We start from the raw sequence: 12,360 nt of genomic DNA on the forward strand, positions 1-12,360 counted from the left end.
TGCTTAAAATTGCATATGTGTTATCATACTACCAACATTTTCCTCTAAGACAAAAGCAAGAGCAGCAATAAATAAACCTTAGAAATAGGAATGATTGAATATTCAAATTGAAAGAAACAGTATTGTAGCCCCTTTCTTTAAATAGGGAGTTTTAGGCCTAAAGAAATACAAGCTTTGTTCAGGGTCACTCAGCAATTATAGGGTTGGATTGACCACTTCATACTGTCTCCATATGGTGTTACTGTCAGAGAGAGAAAGAGTGTGTGTGTGTGTGTGTGTGTGTGTGTGTGTGTGTAAACAAGAGAGGTATTAACACAACAGATTCCATTTCTGGGTGGTCATCAGTGCTTGCACATCTAAAACTTCACAGAGTCCCTTTTTGATTTTCCATTAACTTGAAGGGACTGTATAAGATTGAGGCATTATTATTTTATGTTTCATTTTATAGGCATATACAGTGTCAACACTTCTAGTGTTGTTTATACATAATTAATAATTATAGGCACTTCAGGGATTTGAAGATTTTTTAAGCAATAAATGTGCCTGTGGTTTGGTTTATGTCCTTTCTGATTAATGCAGGAGGACCTGTGGCACTTGTTCATTTCATCCTGTTTTAATTGTGAGATATTGTAGCCTTCGTTTTGGCCCTGAGCTTTCACACAACACAGTGTCTTCACTCATACCTCTTTGCCTAGTTAATGTTTAATGTCATTTGTATTCTTATATCTCTGGATATTAAGCTACAGAAAGGTTTTTCTGCGATATAAATTATAGCTTCCATCAAAAGTGCTGGCGGAATTAATATCCCAGATTAATGTAAGCCTGAAATCTAAGTGGATAGCACATTAAAAGGATGAACAAAGATTCATGCACTCTGGTTCGCAACCTAAATGAAAGGTCAAGGAGTTGAGACTTTGGGTCAACACATTATGTTTAGGAGGGTTTCATCACACACAAATCTAACAACCCATTAGATCCTAACTATCCACTGGCTACTCCCACTCTAGTTCAGACACTAAACATTTATAGAACTTACTCTATGTCCATCAGCCTGCAAGACACTGGGGAGCCTGTTGGCAGGTGTAAGGGGCATGTGGCCAAGGAATAGCAGAAATATGACAAGGAATAACCCAATAATCCTGGCCACGAAGAATGTGCAATCTAATGGGTAAGGTAATAACTAATCAAGTGATTATGGTACATTATGGTCAGTGATACAGGAGTGACTTGACCAAAGTACTTTTGAGTATAGATTAGTATACAGTAGACTTTCTGTATCCATGAGTTCTGTATCTGTGGATTCAACCAACTACGGATTGAAAATATTTGAAAACAATTTCAGAAAGTTCCAAAAAGCAAAATTTAAGTTTACCACAAGCTGAAAACTGTTTACACAGCATATATATTGTATTTACAGAGCATTTACATTATATTAGGTATTATAAATAATCTAGAGACAATTTAAAGGATACAGGAGGATGTGCATAGATAATATGCAAATACTATGCCATTTTATATAAGGAATTCGTGCATCTGTGGATTTTGGTCTCCTCGGGGGTCCCTGAAGATACCAATAGACCACTGTACACTTAATTAGAGCTTCTCTGAGAAAGTGAAAAATAAACTGGGTATTTAAAGATGAGCAGAATTCTGTAGGTGGAGAAGAGAAAGGAGAAAGGGACTATTTCAGGCAAGAAAACAGGATTTGCGAAGGAATACTGGCAAGAAAATTGTTGTTGAAGCAACTGTGACTAAGTAGTTTAGGAGGCCTGGGGGTGGAGCATATGCATGGTGAGAAATCAACCTGAATATTCTAGATGCTAAAGGACTGATGGAGCGATGTCAGGAATGCTCACTTAATCTGTTCACGGAGTTACTTAGAGCTCAAGGCTTCTTTCCTCCTCTCCATGTATGTTGCTCAACTCTATGTTGATCAGTTACAAGTCACCTGGTCATTCTAATCTGTTGTCACTGGGTAGTTATATGTGTGCACACACATCAATCAAACAATATCTCTCCTTTATCATACACAAAGACTAAGAGGTGACATTTCACCAGTAAGAATCTCCAAACTGAGCTGTCAACACAGCTCAGTATTTATAGTAATATTAGTAAACTCAATAATAGACATGATATTGGCATACATGTAGGATAAGGTGAAAGAGAATCTACAGTTGAACATACATGTATATTTATTTCAGCTTCCTCTTTATTAATAACTTATCAGCATAAAAGCATTTACCATGCATATATTTCTCTATTTAACAAAATAATCTCCAAGATGCTTTCTTTTGTCATCTCTGCTCTCCCCACCAAAGTGGGGCTGGCTCATAGAAATTGTTGCCTGAGAAGAGATTGTCCATGAGTTTAGGTCTTGGTAATGTTAATGGTAGATAGATAAGAAGATATCGTTTTTCTTTGCCATTGGAATGACTAAGTGATATTTGACTCAATTTCATTTATAAATTAAACCTAGTGTTCAGGAGAAAGAATCAGAAGAATCAAAAATAGTTTGAATATTTATGCTCATCTCATATCAAGGATTAAGGATTTAAGGATTTATTGAATTCAGGTACTGATCCATGAAATACTGAAACAAGCCATGGAAGAGAATTCCAGAGTCCCTGGAATCCAGTGAGTTGAAGCCCCAATTGCACATATGTATAATGTGTATCTTTCTCTTTGAGGTCATAGCGCACATAAAGCCATAGAAATAGGGACCTAGGGAGTGAAAGAAAAATGACATCAGAGCCCATTGAGTCTGACCCAGAGCTCTGTGCTCTTCATGGAGAGCAAGTGGAAGAGTGAAAAGTACATATCAGGGTCAGAGGACCCCTGGATGCTGGTACAGGACGTAGAACTTAGATGCTACCTGGAGAAAGTTCCTTCACCTCTATTCACCCTCAGAGCCCAAAGGTCTGTTGGGCACAAAGTAGAAAATTACATATAGGCTCCCTTTGAGGCCTGGAAATAAATTATTATCACTATCACTTCTGATAGTAGTAAGAGCTACTTATAGTATTTACTATGAGCTACTCACAGTATTTGGGGGGGGGGGCGGGGGGAGGCTGTACGATATGGTTTGCAGGATCTTAGTTCCCTGACCAGGGACTGAACCCATGCCCCCTGCATTGAAAGCTCGGAGTGTTAACCACAGGACTGTCAGGAGAGTCCCACTATGAATATTTTTAATCATTTAACTAGAATTGGACTAAAATTTACCTCTCTCCGCTGCAGGGAAATGTTTTACATGCAAAATTTGGGATAAATGAGATTTGATGGCACATTTTTTGATGAGCCATGTTTTTCAAATGCTTTCTGATGCCATTTGCATGTAGACAGTTTATCTGCTAATTACAGATAAGTTATTCGGTTATTAAAATAAGCCTTACAGGACTTATATTTGGCAGTATTCAAGTGGTTACTTTTACTTACTTCAAAATAATTGTTATGGACTTCTCCAAAAATATTTAATTTCTGACTTTGTTTTTCTATTGATTTGCTTGCCCCCACCGTGTATGCCATTCCCCACAAAATGGATGAATTAATGAAGTTTTACAGCACTAATTCAGCCAGTGCCTGACACAACTCTAAATTCTAAACTCTGTGAATTGTTGGTAGTGACTGGGTCCCATTTGCCTGTGATCAACATTATAGACACGTGAGCAATACCCCAAGGCAATAACTGTTTAGCCATTATATTTACAAGGAGCATAATAGATATGTTGAACAACACCAAATAATCAAAAAGTCATTTATATGGATTTTGGAGTGTGGTGTTCGCATTTACATGTGATACGATTATCTTGCTTGAAGAAGAATTCCTTTTCAATGTTACAGTGAAGCCTCACCCTGAAGACACAACTCAAGGACAAGTTGCAGAGGAAAGAGCCCTAGACTATGTGGGTAATGAGTTCCGTCCCCTTCATGCCATCAGCTAGCTGTGTAACACGGAGCAAGCCACATCACCTCTCTGGACCTCACTTTGCTCATAGATAAGGTTGAAAGTGAGACTTTCCTAGATTCACTTTCCAAGCCTCTCTCCCAGACTATTCTTCGTGAAAGTGAAAGTGTTAGTCACTCAGTCGTGTTCGACTCTTTGTGACTCCATGGACTGTAGCACGCCAGGCTCCTCTGTCCATGGAATTCTCCAGGCAGGTAGCTGTTCCCTTCTTCAGGAGATCGTCCTGACCCAGGGATTGAACCTGGGTCTCCTGCATTGCAGGCAGATTCTTTACCATCTGAGCTGTCATATCCCTGATCAAAGAGCCTTTTACACCTTTCTCTAACTTTCTTACAATAGATATAATAAGCTCTCGAATAAACAAATAAGGAAACCAACAATCTAACAACAAGCAAGATCTCAGCAAGACAAATAATTAACTCAGCTAATTCAAAAAATATTAGTATTTTTTCGAAAGCAAAAAGCCCACGTTTTAGCCCTTCCTCTGTTGCTACAAATTGATCAACCTTGCACAAATCACTATAAGGAGTTTCCCTGGTGGTATTTCTAACTATGGGTCTTAGACACTCATTAAGATTCCAAGTGCTAAAGTGATATGATGCTATGCAAATATTCTGATATCAGTAATTCAGGTGCTGGGTAAGGAACAATATAATCTTTTTTGGATAATTGAAGACTGCTATCTTACATTTGAGTTGATAACGAATTTTCCCTGTCTTGTGATTTTTCATGTTTTTTTTCAACTTTGATTCACTGTATGGTATAACAGAATTAGAAATTAATGTCCTTAATGTATTTTTTCCTTCCAAATTCTTCTTTACTGCCTCCAAAGATTCAATTTGATCAGGAATTTCTTTTCTTACTTGTTAATGCACAAGCATCTTCTAAGCTATATATATATGTGTGTATATATATATATGTTTATGAACAATGCAACCCATATTTCACAAAACATGTTAACCTATGAGTCTTTTTCAAGAGATTTGTTTATAATGTTATTATTTTCATCTTCGCTAACTGGCTATAATGGAAGCAGTTAATCCATGTTTGCTACTTTATTCACCACTTTGAATTGTGTGTATGTGTGTGTGTGTGAAATGGTTGTACCTTAGGGATTAGTTCTCGGCAGTAAAGCCCATTTAAATTTGTCATGCCTTGTGACCCTGACAAAACATCAAGAGGAGCTGATTTAGGAAAACATAGATTGTTTGCTAATTCCTACTGTGAGTAGATTTCTTACTAATTATTTTTTCTTCCTTTTAACCTTCCTTAAATTTTCTTTAAAGGTAATTATCATGTGGAAAGAATTTTTTTAATTGAGGAAATATTAGGCTTTGGACTCACTTTAAATCTTATTCTTTTTAAGGTATATGACTAAAGTAAATTATTTAAAACTCACTGGTTTTTGCAAAGACATTTAAATAGATTTTGGTATCTCCTCATATAACTAGAAATTTTTTCTTAGAATTCAGGCTTCCCATCTATTTCCTTAAGTCTTAATTGATCCATGCAAACCCAGAGAATAATTTATTTCTTCATTTCAAGCCTTTAACATTTAAGTAATCAGCCTTCTTAAAATGATGGAAAATTAGGTCTTTGAGTTTTAATAATCTCATAAGAAGTAAGAACAAAATGAGTGAAATTTTTAGTTTTTATTGGTCATAGAATCAAATATATCTATGGAATAAAATGAGATAGTGTGGTTTTATTAAGGGACTTTATTAAATTACTTTAAAGAGAACTTTAAAGTTCTTGCTTAGTTTCTATTTCTTACATGCTATTTTTTTAAATAGTAGATTTTAGAAAAAATAACCAGTTTCAAAGCATACTAGTGTACCCTCCAAAATAAAGGAATGTATTCAGGTACAGTTTTCTTCTTATATGCTGATTAGATGGCAGTATAGTCATTTCATGCAAACACTAATGTTTTAATGCTTTTGGGATGCCCAGAGCTGCTAAAATATGTATCAAGGGAGCTAACAGAGTAGTCTTGGTGAGATAAGACAAGCACCTACAAATACCTAGGCAATATATGCATGGGGCTTCCCCAGGGGCTTAGCAGTAAAGAATCTGCCTGCAATGCAGGAGATGTGGTTTCAGTCCCTGGGTAGGGAAGATCCCCTGGAGAAGGAAATGGCAACTCACTCCAGTATTCTTGCCTGGAAAATCCGATGGACAGAGGAGCTATGGCAGGCTTCAAAAGACTCAGACAGGACTGCGCAACTAAACAACAACAATATATATGTGTGTCAATTATCAGGAGGGAAATCAAGGTAATGAACAATGTTGGTGAGAAACAATGTAAATAAAACGTTAAACCAAAGGAGAAACAATCTGGATTAAAGAAGAGAAAATGTGGTGAAGGAGCATGAAAAAAAAGCTATTGGAGCTGAAAGAGCAGGAGACAAAATGAGATTTGGGGGCTACCGGACTGAAGTGGGGAACAGGGGAGAGATCTCATATTTGCTATAGAGGCGTATGAGTATAATCCAGTTTTGGTCACAGTATCAGATGTCCATCAAGTCACCTAAGCAGGTGAGGACTTACATACTCTATGTAAAGAAGAAGTTTCTTTTCACCCAACTGTTAACAGCCTAGAGTAAAGGCAGATGCAGTTGGCCAGATCTTTAGATCTTTCAAATGCAGCTTAGACCCCCAGAATTGAAAGAAAATGCTCTTAACCTTATATATTGACTCTTTTTTACTACTCTGTGAGCCAAATTAAAGACACTTGCTAGTCTGACACCGCCGAAGAATTACCAGTCTACAATTCTTTACAGTGGTAAAGAACACTGGAAGGTTTAAACCTGAGAGTGCTAGTGAACTCAGGTCCCGTAGAAAATCGATACCCAAGAGTCAGTTTTGGGTATTAATAGAAAAGAAGGTTGCTTTTAATCAGAGTGCCAGCAATCTGGAGAGAAGGTGGGCTCAGCATCCCCCCAAAACCACCTCAGGAAGATTCTGCTTGGCCATGAAGGTTTTTAAAGGGAAAAGGGAGAGGAATCTCAGTTAGGCGTTGAGAGAGGGGGTTAGAGTTGCTGCCTGCCCCGTGGTGTTTGGACTTGTCGACTTCCTGTGATCTTTGTGGTGTTTGGACTTGTCGACTTCCTGTGATCTTTCCTTAGGTGCTCTCTTGTTCACACAGTTTGTTAGCGAGATTACTGAAGGGGAGTCTGGGGAAGAGATCTGTTCTCTATTAATTAGTTATTCTTCATTTCTACTTCTTTGATCTATGGAAAGAACCAACAGGTTAGGCAAAGTGTTGTGCGATCAAAGGATTTCAAAGGTGTGCTGGGCTGGAGATGAGGAGAGTATGGGGTGGGGGCTGGTTTAAGGTTACTGACAAGACAAAAGGGGCCCCCTGAGGAGAGCTCTTTCCTGCCAAAAGCTGCTTATAGTACAAGTCCCCACTTGTCAGAATATCATTCTGTGTCTATGGGATTATGGGCGAGGGTCCGTCTTCATGCCGACATCAGGCACCGTATTCTTAGAGAGGACGATGGCAACATGGGTCTGTTGCATTTCTTTGCTGACAGTTTACATGTATGAGCAGAACAAGCCACAATTATTTTGATGTCCACAATGATATAGATTAATAGTAATCGTGTTGATCCCATTCTCTTAAGGCCGGTTCTTGGAGTTGTGCTAACCGTAGCACTGCTCAAGATGGAGTGGCTTATGTCACGCCTGCAGTCTGGTCATCACGCAGTTAGCGTTTTCCCTCTGGTGGCAGTTATAGTATTTATAAAACAACTCAGGAATGTGCATCAGACCCTGAGTCTGTGGCATGCCTGCTGCTCAGTCGCTCAGTCGTGTCCGACTCTTTGTGACCCTTCAGGCTATAGCCCACCAGGCTCTTCTGTCTGTGGGATTTTTTAGGCAAGAATACTGGAGTGGATTGCTATTTCCTTCTCCAGGGGATCTTCCCGACCCAGGGATTGAACCAGCATCTCCTGTGTCTCCTGTATTGCAGGCGTGTTCTTTTCCTGAGGAGCCACTGGGAATCAGGTTGCTGTGTGAGTCTGTGGCTCTATTGATCTAAGCTTTAGCTGCTTGAGCTTGCTCTTTTGTGACTCAGGGAGGCTTGGGAGACTTCAGCTTTTCTATAAGCAAAAGACAGGGTACAAGGAGGGGACTTCATACTTGGGGGGTGCCTGCAGGGTTCTGCCCAGTTCCAATCCCATCTTTTCTTTGATGCTTCTAAGGAGACAGAGGATGAGATGGTTGGATGGCATCATCGACCCAATGGACATGAGTTTGAGCAAGCTCTGGGAGATGGTGAAGGACAGGGAAGCCTGGAGTGCTACACCCCATGGGGTTGCAAAGAGTCAGACGGCACTAAGTGACTGAACAAGGGGAGTCTAGCTTAAGAGAAATGTAAAAGAATTGACAGAACTTATACATTTTATTAATTCACATTTGAAAATAGAACTCATGCAAGAAACCTATGCCAGGGTTTTAAATTTGGGGTTCCCAGTTGATGGGGATGGAAAACAGCTTAGGGAACAATGAGAATCAATTTATTACATATGGTTTCACTTTCAGTAAGATACTAGAGGGATAACCTGAAGTTAGTTGGAGATTTTAAACTAATGAATGGGAGATATAAATGTCAAAATTGATTAGGCACTTAATTGATCTCCTGTATAAGCAATATATATTTGAACACATGCCTCTTTCACATAACAGAAATCATTCATGCACAACCTTGTAGTTTTGCATTTGAGAAAAATACCCAGTTGGCTCATTTCCCGAGTATGTATTATTCTGTGTTTACCTATGCAGATATTTGTCCTTTCATGCATGCATAGAGTTTCCAGATTTTACAAATAAAAATAAAGGATGCCGAGTTAAATTTGGATTTCAGATAAACAATAAATAATTTTTGATTAACTATGTCCCAAAGATTGCATGGTACTTATAAAAAAATTGAATCTTTGTTTATTTGAAAGCCAAATTTAGCTTGATTGCTTGTATTTTATTTGACAACTCTCCCCAAGCATACGTCTAGGTCATCATCTTATTTCTGTCAGACCAAGGGTATAGTCTTCTTACTCATCCCATCCGTCTCACTTTGGCCTTCTATAGTTCATTCTCCACACAGTAGGCAGGGCATTTTCTTAAAATCTGATTATGTCAGCTCTTTCTTTCAAACATTTTAGGAGTTTCCCTTTGTACTTAGAATAAAATTCAAACTCCTTACCATGACTTGTAAGGCTCTAAATGATTTGGCCCTTGCCACCTATCCTGTGTTGTTTTGAATGCACCATGACCTACCTAAACTCTTCTTGACCGTACTGTTCTTCCCCCAGGCTATGTTGAGCCCCTTTGAAAGTGAAAATGAAAGTCGCTCAGTCGTGTCCAACTCTTTGCAACCCTGTAGACTATACAGCCCATGGAATTCTCTAGGCCAGAATACTGGAGTGGGTAGCCTTTCCCTTCTCCAGGGGATCTTCCCAACCCTGGGATCGAACCCAGGTCTCTCACATTGCAGGTGGATTCCTTACCAGCTGCGCCACAAGAGAAGCCCAAGAATACTAGAGTGGGTAGCCTATCCCTTCTCCAGCAGTTCTTTCTGACTCAGGAATTGAACCGGGGTCTCCTGCATTGCAGGCGGATTCTTTACCAGTTGAGCTAGCCCCTTAACTCTTCTTTATTTTCTTCAAACCACCGAAACTGACTTACATCTTGGAGCTTTTGCACTCACTGTTCCCTTGACTTGGAAGCCCTTTCTTCAAAGTTTTGCTTACCTGGATTTCTCTATCATCATTCAGGTAGTAACTCCAATGGGACCCCCTCAGGGACACCTTTCCTCATCTCCATCTAGTAGAGTTTCTCAATCTTGGTACCATTGACATTTGGGATTGGATAATTCTTTGTGGAGAGGCGTTGCCCTGTGAATTGTAAGATGTTCAGCAGCGTCCTTTGCTCTTCCCACTAAAGCTCCTCAGCTGTGACAATTACAGGTGTCTTATCCAATGTCCCTAGAAGCAAAACCACCCCTCGTAGAGAACTCCTGAAGTAACCAGTCCCCTTTCAATTGATTTCTATCATATTATCTTATTTTTCCTAACTTCTTGGCACTTATCACTATGCTATTTTTTCTGTTTGTGTTTATTACTTGCTTGTCATTTCATTCTTTCTCACTAGAAGAGAATCATTGTGTGCAAGATTTGGTTTGCTTTATTCATCACTCTTTCCCTATTGTTGAGAACCATCCCTCACACGTGAAGGTGCTAATGAACATCTATCGAATACATGCCTAATAACTTCAAATGACCTTTACTGAAAGATAACATGGCCAGGCACTGTTCAGTGTAGGTGGAATAGCAATGAATGGGGCATTATTCCTGGTCTCTTATCTCTAACATCTCAAAGCCCAGTCATGAACTCCGTGCTATAAGAACTATAGACCCTACAGGCTATGGGCATCTGGGATTCAGATTCAAGGAAGCTAACCATGTGAGAGTGCCTAGGTCAATAAGTCAGCCCCACACAACAAAGAATTGTCCTGCCCCACTGAGAACATTGTACATGAGAGAAACTCTGGCTTGAGCCATCCATGGCTCACCAGAAGAGCTGGGGAGAGTGTCATGGGACACAGGCCACGTGGAGGAGAATTGGGAAAGGATTTTCATAAATGAAAGGACACTCCTCAGAAGGAGGAAGGGTCAGCATTTGTGAGAAACATGTCCATCTTCTATAACAGGGGAAAGGTGTCAGTGTGAAGGTGTGAATATGGAGATTGGAGAACTTTATGAAAATAGTGTTTAGATATATTTGTTGGGTTAACTGCTACAATGTAATTGTTACTGTTCATTACGGCCTAATTACTTTACTACTCTTAGCACTGATAAAAGGGCTTTTTTTCTTTTTTCGTTGTGTTTGTCTTCTACATTAAACTTTAAAAATGATTAGTCTATCATACTTACTAGGAAGCTCACAAACCGAAGGTATGCAGCGCAGGAAGGAGAACATGAACAGCACTCAGACTACCCCTGCCCGGCTCAGTCACTGTCCCCACATTTCCTCCAGCGCGACCGCTATGCTGACTTCTGTCATCACAGTGACTTTCGTCAACTTCTGACGTTCCCGTAAATGGAACTGCGCAAGACCCGCTCTTATGTTTGCCTTCGTTCGCTCAGCTGTATGCTTTTAACATTCACTCCTGTTGTTTTATAGCAGAAGTTTGTTGATTCCCATTGTCTATTATGCCACTGTATAAATATGTTACAATTTGTTTGCTGATTCTATCTCAGTTGTTTTCTTGTTACAAATAGTGCATCTATGAATGTTTATAGCAGTGTCTTTGTGGGTCTAGGACTTCCCTCATAGCTCAGATGGTAAAGGGTCTGCCTACAATGTGGGAGACCGGGGTTCGATCCCTGGGTTGGGAAGATCCCCTGGAGAAGGAAATGGCAACCCACTCCAGTACTCTTGCCTGGAAAATCCCATGGGCGAAGGAGCCTGGTAGGCTACAGTCTATCATAGTGTCGCAAAGAGTCAAACACGATTGAGCGACTTCACTTTCTTTCACTTTTGTGGGTCTATGTATGCGTTTCTGTTGGGTTTATACCTCGGAGTGGAATTGTTGGTCATAGAGTGTGTATATGTTCAGCTGTATTAGATACAGTCAAAGAGTTTTCCAAAGTGGTTAATTCCATTTACTTATATGAGAGTCTCATATGCTCTACATGAGGATAAAATTTTTTCAAAGGCAGTAACTTATAGGATTAGGATATAATGAAAAAATAAAGTGTTGCCTTAAGAGAAACATTGCCTACTCTGTAATAATTTTATGCATGCTTGGCATTCTTCAGCATTTATAACAAAGATGATCACTTCCTTTTGTGAAATTTTACCCATGGGCCTACTTGAACGTACTTCAAACCAGATAATCATGGCAAGGACCTACTGAGTCCAGGAAATTCAGATTATCCCCAGAATACTGGGGCTATGGGAATAACTTACTTTGTAAGTGTATAGCCTTCCTTTAAGTAAATCGTAAAAATCATTGCTGTCTTACATGAAAAGTTTATGAGGTCACATGAATGCTTGCTTACTGTGCATATGGTGAGAGCTGTGCATTTCAAGTTAAATATAGGAGCAGTTCTGGCTGTAAAGAAGTAGTTTAAGAAATCAAGAGAACTATAAATGGCCATCTGCTCTTCTTCATTTTTATCTGCTGAATTAACCCAGTGAAATATTTTAATGAATAATGGGTTGATATTCCATCTGTTCATTAATTTTTTCAAACTATACAATAATCCATCACTTTAACTGAGTGGAAACAATTTGCCGTTTTGTAAAAATATTTTTAAAAATAGAGGCAGTGGGTGTAATCAACTTTCCATTAATTTCCAATGAGTTTTAGAGATGGAGCTACTGAGAGCATC

At 39.2% G+C, this 12,360-nt stretch overlaps 1 protein-coding gene across 1 annotated transcript in view; it reads left to right on the top strand.

Moving 5' to 3' along the window:
- Positions 1–12,360, top strand: part of HS6ST3 (heparan sulfate 6-O-sulfotransferase 3) — a 694,649-nt gene that overhangs the window by 458,170 nt on the left and 224,119 nt on the right. The gene's annotated exons all lie outside the window — the stretch shown is intronic.

Source organism: Giraffa tippelskirchi, chromosome 12 (assembly GCF_054371585.1).
Source record: "Giraffa tippelskirchi isolate mGirTip1 chromosome 12, T2T-mGirTip1v1.2.pri, whole genome shotgun sequence".
In the NCBI taxonomy this organism is placed as follows: Eukaryota; Metazoa; Chordata; class Mammalia; order Artiodactyla; family Giraffidae; genus Giraffa; species Giraffa tippelskirchi.